Here is a 9,608-nt window from a genome sequence, read left to right on the forward strand (position 1 = left end):
CACGTAGCTCAAAGGATAGAGCATTCCTATGTACCACCCGGGTTGGCGGGAAACTAGCCGGTTCGAGTCCGGTCGTGGGCTGGTGGGAGGAACAAGCAAGAATGGTTCAATACGGCGTCTAACAGGCAAATCAAGAATTTCACTTCGAATCCTGGACTTTAGCACCTTGCTGTTTATGGTGTTTCATGATCAGTATCGGAAACGAATGGAGAAGCGGTAGAACGTGCGGAACCGCATATTGGATTATTCTAGTGCGGCATGAAGCTGCTGGCGCCGAGTCGGCCGGATGAAAGCCGTTAGCGATGCTCCGCTTGTTCCCTGGCACGGGCGGCGCGCGAAGGCAACTTCCGCGTCGTAAGCACCGAGTTCGGTTTGTCGAGCAACTCAAGTGAGGCGAACCTAAAAAGGGAAGGAAGGGAGAAGGTCGTAAAGGTGGCCTCGTTATCTGTATCAGAGGTCAGAATAAATGAGTGCGGGAGAACCTGCCGTCCTCTACTTCCGATTTTGGTTATCTCACGAGCGAGCCAACGGTTCCCCGGGGGTTCTCGGAAACAAGAACGCGTTGGCGGGTCCTGGAGTGCCCGTCAAGAGCGCACGCGCATACCCCGCGGGGTAACTATTACGACCAGCACCCTCCGCATTTCGGCACAGTGGAACGTGTAACCGGCCCGAGGTTTCGTTTCAACTTACACTTGTTTCATGTTGGGATGGGTAGACCAACTGCCTGCCCGCAAGGGACAAACTAAATCCTCAGGTCGGGTGGGATGGCACTACTGGCAAATACTGTCTGGCAAAGACGCAGGCGCGAAGCGTGGTAGGCCCGCTAGCGTTTTTTTTGCTTGCCGAAAGCATACAAGAAAAGCCGGGTATATACGGGAACCGACTCCTTGTTGTTTTTGCAACCATAGGAACTGCCATGAATGCAGGAGACTGCCCTAGGTATAAAGCACCGAGGAAAAGAAACAGATTGGATAAGACATGCCCATAGTCATAAACAGCTTAGAAAGATTATAGACCGAATTGCACGAGGACATCGCAACTCTTTAAAATAACAACGAAGAGTTGTTCCCGCAGGTGCTCCTCAATCTGTCGTAGAATACACTACCCGATCTTTCGGGTGGCCTAGAAATCCTGAAAGATCTAGAAGTCTCTTCGGTTGTGGAACTGATTATTGGATTTTAGGATTTCTTCATTCCGATTGTATTTGCAATAGGATTCATCTCCCTTACATTGATTATAGTAGCCAAGACTCTTTCATGTACAAACCGTTTCGTGTAAAGATGGCTATTTTCTACGAACTACAAAGATATAGGTACTCTACACTCAATCTTTGGTGTCACGGCTGGAGTAATGGGCACACGCCTCTTAGTACTAATCTGTATGGAATCAGCATAACCCGGCCATTAAATTCCTGGTGGAAATCATTAACCTTATAATGTGTTAATAATCGCTTACGCTTCTTTAACGACATCCCTTCCGGTTACGCTGGCGATGACAGGTGGATTCGGTAACCGGTTCGTTCTGATTCTTACAGGTGCACCTGACACGGCATTTCTATGATTAAATAATATTCTATTTCGGTTGTCGTCATCTTTGCTGTTGCTTTCATCAAGTTTAGCCTCAGTAGAGGTGGGTAGTGGCACTGGGTGGACGGTTAAAAAGGCCGTGCCCTGTGGAGACATAGGGAACAGTAATTCCGCTCGATGCAGGAACGTCCTCGCTACAGAAAAAAAGGCTAAGCCGGGCCGCAGGCCTTCAACAAAATCCAAACTGCTATATGCAAAAACCTTTCCCACAAGGGGACAACCTGCCTGGGAGGGCGAATCTTCCCTCCCATCAGAGACTCAATGCGGAATATCTATCACTCTGCGGATAGCTTGTGGGTGTGAGCTGCTTCAGCAGGCAGCATCGTGCTCTAAGACGCGAGTACAACCTGAGTCTCCCTATTGCTTGCCCAAGGCAAATACAATCTACAGATCCTTTACTACGTCAGGAAGATGCTTAATGTAAGGTCTGTCAATGCGGCGCATAAGATCATGGGAGTGTATCAGATCGAAAGATGCTAGCTTTTTCTTATATTTGGTCAATATCCATACTTGATTAGTAAGCATTTCTATTGCGAGGGAGTTCGTAAAGCCAGCCCATCAGGTATTAAAAGATCCAAAGCAGCAGCTCTCAATAGGGCACAAGTGCTACATCCGTAAAGATTCAAGGGGTGCTACTCTTCTAGAGACTTGTGTCAATCTCGGAGGTATGGCCGCTGACCTTGATCGGCTTACCGGCTTTATAGAGGCAGAGAGACCTCATACAGGAAGGGCAGAAAACAAGGCGCTTCCCGAACCGAAGAAGAAGAAGCGGTTGGCCGAATTGGCCTTTATCAGGGGCTATGGGACGAAGGCCACATATTCTTACTCAGCCGCCCGCCCTTCATGCTGAAGCCGCTTCTTTTCTTTTCTTTCTTGCGCGCCCTTATTGATTCAAGACTGTCTACAGTGGGACAGTGCTTGGTACAAGTTAGCTCTTCTAAAGCGATTCGTATAAAATCACTAGAGCTGAAGCTCCGGTCAAGGGCCATCCGCCATAAGAATAATCGGGAAAAGTTCGAGTAGACCTGAGGGATTCTCTAAAGGAAAGGCTTCATGACAGGATGATAGATAAAGGTACAGTCCGATCCATACAGAGACATATGGCGTATAGCATTAGGCAAACACAACCTGAGGCTATTTAACATATGTGCTATCCCCCTCTGAGTAGTATAACCAGTCATTCCGGAGGAGCTGTTGATTTAGCCACTTCTAGTCTCTACCTATCAGGTGTTTTCTTTATTTTAGGTTTCATTAATTTTATAACCATTATCCTTAACACGCGCGGACCCGGAATGACCATGCATAGATTATCCCTATCCGTTCGGTTCGTTTCAGTGACAGCATTCCTACCTTTACCACCTCCTCTCGTACCGGCGGGTGCAATTACCATGTCATCAACCGATTGAAACTCTAATATCATCTCTTCTGACCCTGCTGGAGGAGGGGACCCTATCTTATACTAGCATCCTTCTCGGCTCCCCGGTTATCTAGAGGTTCATACTTTTATTCCGTCAGGACTTGGTATCATTAGTTATATCGTCTCCACTCTCCCCAGAAAACCTGTCTTCGGTTATTCAGGCACGGTGTATGCCATGATCAGTATTGGAGTTCCTGGATTTACTGCTCGGGCTTATTATACGTCTACTGTAGGCTCAGACGTGGATACACGTGCCTACTTCACGGCGGCCATCATGATTATTGTCGTGCTTATTGGAATCAAGGTTCCTAGTCGGATTGCCATCATGTGGGGAGGCTCAATATAATACAAAACACTCATGTCATTTGCAGTAGGGTCTACTTTTCCGTTTACTATAGGAGGACTTACTGGTATAGTCTCGGCTAATTTCGGGATAGACGTTGCTCTATATGATACTTATCACGTGGCTGCATATTCCTATCATGCATTTCTTACGGGAGCTGTTTCTGCTTTATTCGTAGGGTTCTACTACCGGATAGGTAAAATGCCTGGTCTTTAATACCTAGAGACTTCGGGTTAAATTTATCTTTGGATTACTTTCCTTGGAGCGAATCTGACTCTCTCTCTCACGCATCTCCCAGGTCCTTCGGGCATGCCATGTTGCATCCCTGATTATCCAGATGCTTACGTCGGACGGAATGCCTCAAGTAGTTTCGGCCCTTATGTTCTCGTACCGGGGATCCCTCGTTCTTTTGTAGTAGTTTTCAAAACTTCGAGCAGTGGGAACAAGTGTGCTCTAAGTCCTCGGGCTGGTGAATAGAATTCAACCACATTCGAATGGATGGTATAAAGCCCTCCAGCTTTTCATACTTTTGGAGAACTTTCAGCTATCAGGGAAACCAGTCTTAAGCAACCGGAACCACCGAATGGAACATGCCTGATTCCTATTTTTCGCCGCTTGTAACCTTGCCCTTAGCTGTCAGTTCTGGTTACGCAAATCACTTTGGCGTTCAGCCGCGTACCATCATCGGGTCCTCCCCAATGATAAGCTTGGTGCTTGACCGGCAGAGAAAAGTGGTCCGCATCCGCAAAAGACGAGCAGATCCTGCAGCGAAGAGAACTTGAACTTTTACGCATAATGAAGAACAAAGGAAAGATACCAGAATACCGAAACAAACTACTACAAATAGAAGGACAATCCATTCCGTATTAGCTTTCTCGTTCGCTACTTCGTCTTCAACTGTTCCATAGAATTAGAACAGAAACGACGTCCAACTTGCTGCATGTGTTAGGCATATTGCTAGCGTTCATTCCGGGCCAAGATCAAGCCCAGTTCTTTAGTCAATCCCTGCCATACGAGGGAGGCAGGTTGATGATCTCTTAGTAAGTTATTAGCCAAAGCTAATAACCGTAAGCGGAACGGCCACTGACAAGGCGGATCATCCTACATTCCGGATACTTTCCCGGCCGGTGCAACGGCCGAAGATGCGGAAGATAAGGGCCGGGATCCTGATAGGCCAAAGCTGCTTGCTTTTCGGAAATACTTCTTATTGTAGTTACAGTTTTGTCTGGCGGCAAGGGTCAATAGCGAAAGAGCGCTTGAAGTGCCATGGCTTTCCCTTGGCTGTTGGTGAGAATACTCCCGCCCGTCATTCGCCGCTGTCGGTCGTTGCGACGACTACGGAAAAAGAAAAGTCCAATAATTGATCAAAAGGCTACTAATACGAATTGAAATAGCCTCAAAATGATGCCATCGTTTCCGCTAGAGAAATCAACGATATGACCTACAGAAGTTTACCCCCAATCGACCTGCGGCCTGGATGTCGTAAGATATTGGCTAGCAGTGGTTTGGTTTGCAGCATCATTTATGCATTCATTGTGGCTGAAGAAGCGGTCTACTATAAGATCCAGCAGTGAGTTGGGCTAAGCCGTGATCCCCTTTTTGCAAAATAAAATATACCCCCTTTCCCCCCAATAATTGAGATAGTCGTCGTTTTTGCTTCCAACACTATGGATGGTTAGAATGTATACAGCCTGTAGCTGTTGTACTGCTCGTAGCCCTCGTTACGTTATTTTGTGCCGCTTCATCGTTGAGTCTTCTTGCCCAACCTTTTCGTTAGTAGTGTTTGCAGTAATGGGTGTAATCTCCCGCCAGGTCTCCGGTTTCACTTCCGCTGCTGTAATGACATGTGCCCATTCTTCCGCCCGCGCAAGCAAGCAAGCAAGCAAGCAAGCAAGCAAGCAAGCAAGAAGGGGAACTCCAAAGAGGCAAAGAATTAGCAATGCCCACAGCCTCGGTAGCGTAGCAGGATCTTCCAGTGAGTGTTGAATAAGCAAAATATACGAGGCCATTGGACCTCATCAAACTCTTTTGCGACACCTTTTCGTTCGACTAAACAAATCAGCGAGACCGTGCTGCTGCTGCGTGGGACCTCAAACAGTTGCCTGATACTTCAGGCGTGTAAATAAGAAAATCCAAATAACAATTGTTACGTTTATAGCCTATAACTGGCTTGATCCGGCTTTCTTTCTTGGGCGAGGCCCGAAAGAAAAGAAAAGAAAAGAAAAGAAGCCGTTTAAAGTCTGACAGACTGTAAAAGAGTAAGTATTAGCCATGGTGATTCTATTTTGTTCTTCTTAATATATTAAAAGTTATTACTTCGGAAACGGTAGAGCCTCTAGCAAGCCGGTGGTGCAAGCGAATAAGGTGAATGGGACCCTACTTTTCTATCGGGAGTATTTCGTTTTATGAAAAAACCTCATAAAGCCCGTATATGCCCGGGTTCATATATCAAAATAAACCCTAATCTTGGCTCGGAAAGTCGAAGCGGGAAGTGGCCGAATGAAAAAAGCGTTTGATTTCAGTAAATCCGCTTTCAAAAGAGAGATTCGAATCGTATCTCCTCCCTTAATGCCAAAGTATACTTCGTATTCAAGAAGGAAAAACGAAGTGCAATGAGTTTAATGGTGCTCGACCTTTCATGCGATTAGGAAATTCCACGGCAATGGTCCCGCGAATTCGAGAAGTTACCACCGGAATGGCCAGCCCAATTGCGAATTCCGCAACTGCCACCGTTAACACTAGTAAAGTGAGTGATTAACCCATCATATCATCCGAATAGACAGAAAATACCGGAGAGTTCAAATTGACAGCCAATAACATTAACTCAATTAGCGTCGGCATAATAGTAATATTCCTTCTATTTGAGAGAATTCCCTGAATACCTGAAAGAGAGGAAATCATGGAAAATGTCAAATATTTGACCAGATCCGTAAGAAAAAGTCTTTCTTCGTTTCATAAAAATCGTAGTGAGATTGGTTCTTTATAATCATGGCTGTTTAAAAAGAAGTGAAAAGGGGCAAGTAATCCCATATACCAATATAGCGAAAAGTGACCGAAGCATGATGCAGGTTCGGTTGAAAGGAAGAACCCGCTAGCCCGCCCTGAACAAGGGCAAAGCATTCCGTAGGTATATAATCTAATGTGCACTTTCCGCATCCTACAGGACTTGAACCTGTGACCTTCAACTTAGAAGGTTGTTGCTCTATCCGACTGAGCTAAGGATGCTGTGCATTACAAACACTTCTAGGCTTTTCAGTTAAGTCAGGTAAAACTTGCTTGCCTTTTCGCCGAAAAAGCAATAGAAAAAAGTTATGAATACAAGAAAGAAGAAACCGCAACCGCAGCCCTGGATGATTCTTCCTGAAGTAAGTTCTAAAGAATGCCATTCTTTTCCGTAAAGACTTTTCTTCTCATTTTCGAATTTGCCCCTATTTCTTTCTACCTAGTCATCAGTTTGCTACCTTCCCTGATCCCAATTGGTGCTTTTTTCGCATTTGCTTTGAAAGGTTCGGCCTATCCGGATAAATTGTCAGCTCACGAACGCGGTTCTGACCTACTTGGTGATGTCAGAAGTCGTTTTGATACATGACCTTATTCGGTCTCCCCTTCATTTATTATCTTCGATTCGGAAGTGACCCTCTCGTTTCCCCGGGCAGTATCCTCGAACAAGATTGGTTGGTTTGGATTTCGGTCTATGATGGTGTTTGTACGGATTCCGACCATTGGATCTCTTCATGAATGGAAAAAGGGCGCTCTGGACTGGGAGTAACCGACACTGAAGAGTCAGGCCCCATCAAGGCAGATGCATGATGAACGCTTTTCGGGGCCGCACGCAGAAGGAAAAACACAGAATGAACCGAATACTACTATTACTATCATGGCCAGGTGACTTCCAATTCTTAAATAGCCTTTATTTTCTATACTTAACTAGCATTCGATAGATCATCTAATTCTGAGCAATATAAGTCATCGGTGGGGGTTTGGTTTGTTAGCCGGTCTTCGTCCAGTCATTTAGATCATTATCGGCGTCTTTTCAGCTATGTATTATACACCTCATGTCGATCTGGCTCTCAACAGCGTAGAACACATTATGAGAGATGTGAAGGGAGGCTGGTTGCTTTGTTACATGTATGCCAATGGGGCCAGTATGTTCTTCACTGCAGTTCATATCTATATTTTCTGCGGTCCGTATCATGGAAGCTATATCAGTCTCAGAGAATTCATTCGGTGTCTCGGAGTTGTCACCCTTCTATCAACGATCGTTACCGCTTTCACAGGCCATGTACTCTTCCGGGGTTAAATGAGCTTTCGGGGAGCTATAGTAACTACCAGCTCAGCTAGTGTCGTATTTATAGTAGGAGATACCATAGTCACTCGGCTTTGGGGTGGTTTCTCCGTAGACAATGCCACCCTAAATCGTTTCTCCAGTCCTTATCACTCACTCCTTTTCGTAATTGCAGGCGCTAGTCCTATCTATCCGGCTGCGTTATATTAATACGGATTCAACAATCCATTGGGCATAAATTCTTCTGTGGATAAAATTGCTTTTCATCTCTATCTTTACGCCAAGGATTTGGTGGGTCGGGTAGCATTTGCCATTTTCTTCTCCATCCGGCTCTTCTATGCACCTAATGTCTTGGGATACTCCGACAATTATATGCCTGCGAATCCGATGTTCACTCTGGCTTATATTGTATTAGAATGGTATCCCTTATCAATCTATGCTATTCCGTGAAGTATCCTCAACAAATTAGGAGGAGTGGCCGCTACAGGACCAGTTTTTGTGTCATCACTGGCCCCACTTTTCCTTAACACTTCCGCAGTACGGAGTTTAAGTTCTTGACTAATTTACTAAAGAATGTTTCGGTTGCCTTTGGCCGATTGCTTACTTTTAGGTTGGATTGGATGTTAACCAGTGGAGGCACCGCACGTTACTATTGGATAAATGGCTTTTGTAGTGTTTTCCTCTTATTCTGCTATCACGCCCATTCTTGGCCAAATAGAAGCCAGATTAATAATGAATGCCGACGATGCCACGATAGGTCGGCACTTCGCTATGCCAGTTTATTACCCCAGCCAGAACCGCTAATATAAGAAAATAAATAAAGGCCGCAACGCTTATAGATAAACTGATTTTCTAATAAAAAAGAACAGGATTGAGCCTTCTAGTACTTGTTGTGAACTAACTTTTAGTACTTGTTGTGAAGGTGGTTTTAATGAGGAATAGAATAATATTATTGAAAACAATTTAGATAAAAAATGTTTAATGTTTTGGGATGTTACATTTTGGAATTGTTAATTGATAAAGAGTTAGTAAAACTTATGGAGAATCCAAACATGGATGAACAACCAGTTATTTGTTCTGCAGGAAGGAGGATTTTTTAAGAAAAAAAGACTCTATGTTCGATGTTTATACAATATTAGAAATCTCTTACCTGTCAAGTTGAACTTACCAATGGTTGTTCTGCTAGTACTTTGGGTTATAAAATAGAAAGAATAGAAAGAATGTGAAACAGTTACTTTGAGTGGTGGTTATTTGACCGAGCCTATTGATATTTACTATCGCTAAGAATGCGGTTGAGTAAGGCCCGCCCGAAAACGACATATAAAAAGCACTCTACCCAGCTGGAAGGTGCAGAGCAGGAAGATATATTGATGAGTGGGTCGAAGAAACAAAGAAAGGGTTATAAACAGCAGCAAAAAAGGCCTTCATCAAGTACACAATCAAATACACAATCAAAAGCAGCAGCTGGGAGATCACCTATTTCTTCCTGTCAGCTCACAATTGTTGCTTGCATCCAGGCCTGTCTGCAGACAATGAATCAAAGCAATCCTTCAACGCTTCTTCCGCCGGCCGCAGAGACCAAAGCAGTGCTGCTTTGTAAACTAAACCGTGATTCAATGTATCTTTTAGAGCCTGAAAGTTCGTTGAAACCAGACCTGCAGTCCGGCGGCAGGGTCTACGACTGACTTCAGGCAACATGAATTACGAAGCTTTTTTGTCAAGGAATAAGAAGAAATATAAAGTACTAAAAAGAATATCATCATTTTATGATGGAGTTTATAAGTATTTGATATATAAGTCTTTAAATTTGTTTATCAAAAAGATTACATATGCTGACAGGATCGGTCGATCCAAAAAAATTATTAATAGATTTAAGATATCATTTGCTCTCAACTTGGACAACAGCTGTTTGTATGCATCTTTTAGGTTATATAATGGTAATTCTTTTTAGACCAGAAGGCAACAAACAAGTTTATA

At 44.3% G+C, this 9,608-nt stretch overlaps 1 non-coding gene across 1 annotated transcript; it reads right to left on the reverse strand.

Annotated features, from left to right (window-relative positions):
- Positions 1-6,497: 6,497 nt before the first annotated feature.
- TRNAR-UCU (transfer RNA arginine (anticodon UCU)) lies at positions 6,498-6,571 on the reverse strand. The gene has a single exon. It is a non-coding gene; the product is annotated as a tRNA-Arg (tRNA).
- Between the last annotated feature and the right edge of the window lie 3,037 nt (positions 6,572-9,608).

The sequence above is a fragment of the Azolla caroliniana genome, unplaced genomic scaffold (genome assembly GCF_043228905.1).
Source record: "Azolla caroliniana isolate FFs.n. ecotype wild unplaced genomic scaffold, voAzoCaro1.0.p SCAF_27, whole genome shotgun sequence".
In the NCBI taxonomy this organism is placed as follows: Eukaryota; Viridiplantae; Streptophyta; class Polypodiopsida; order Salviniales; family Salviniaceae; genus Azolla; species Azolla caroliniana.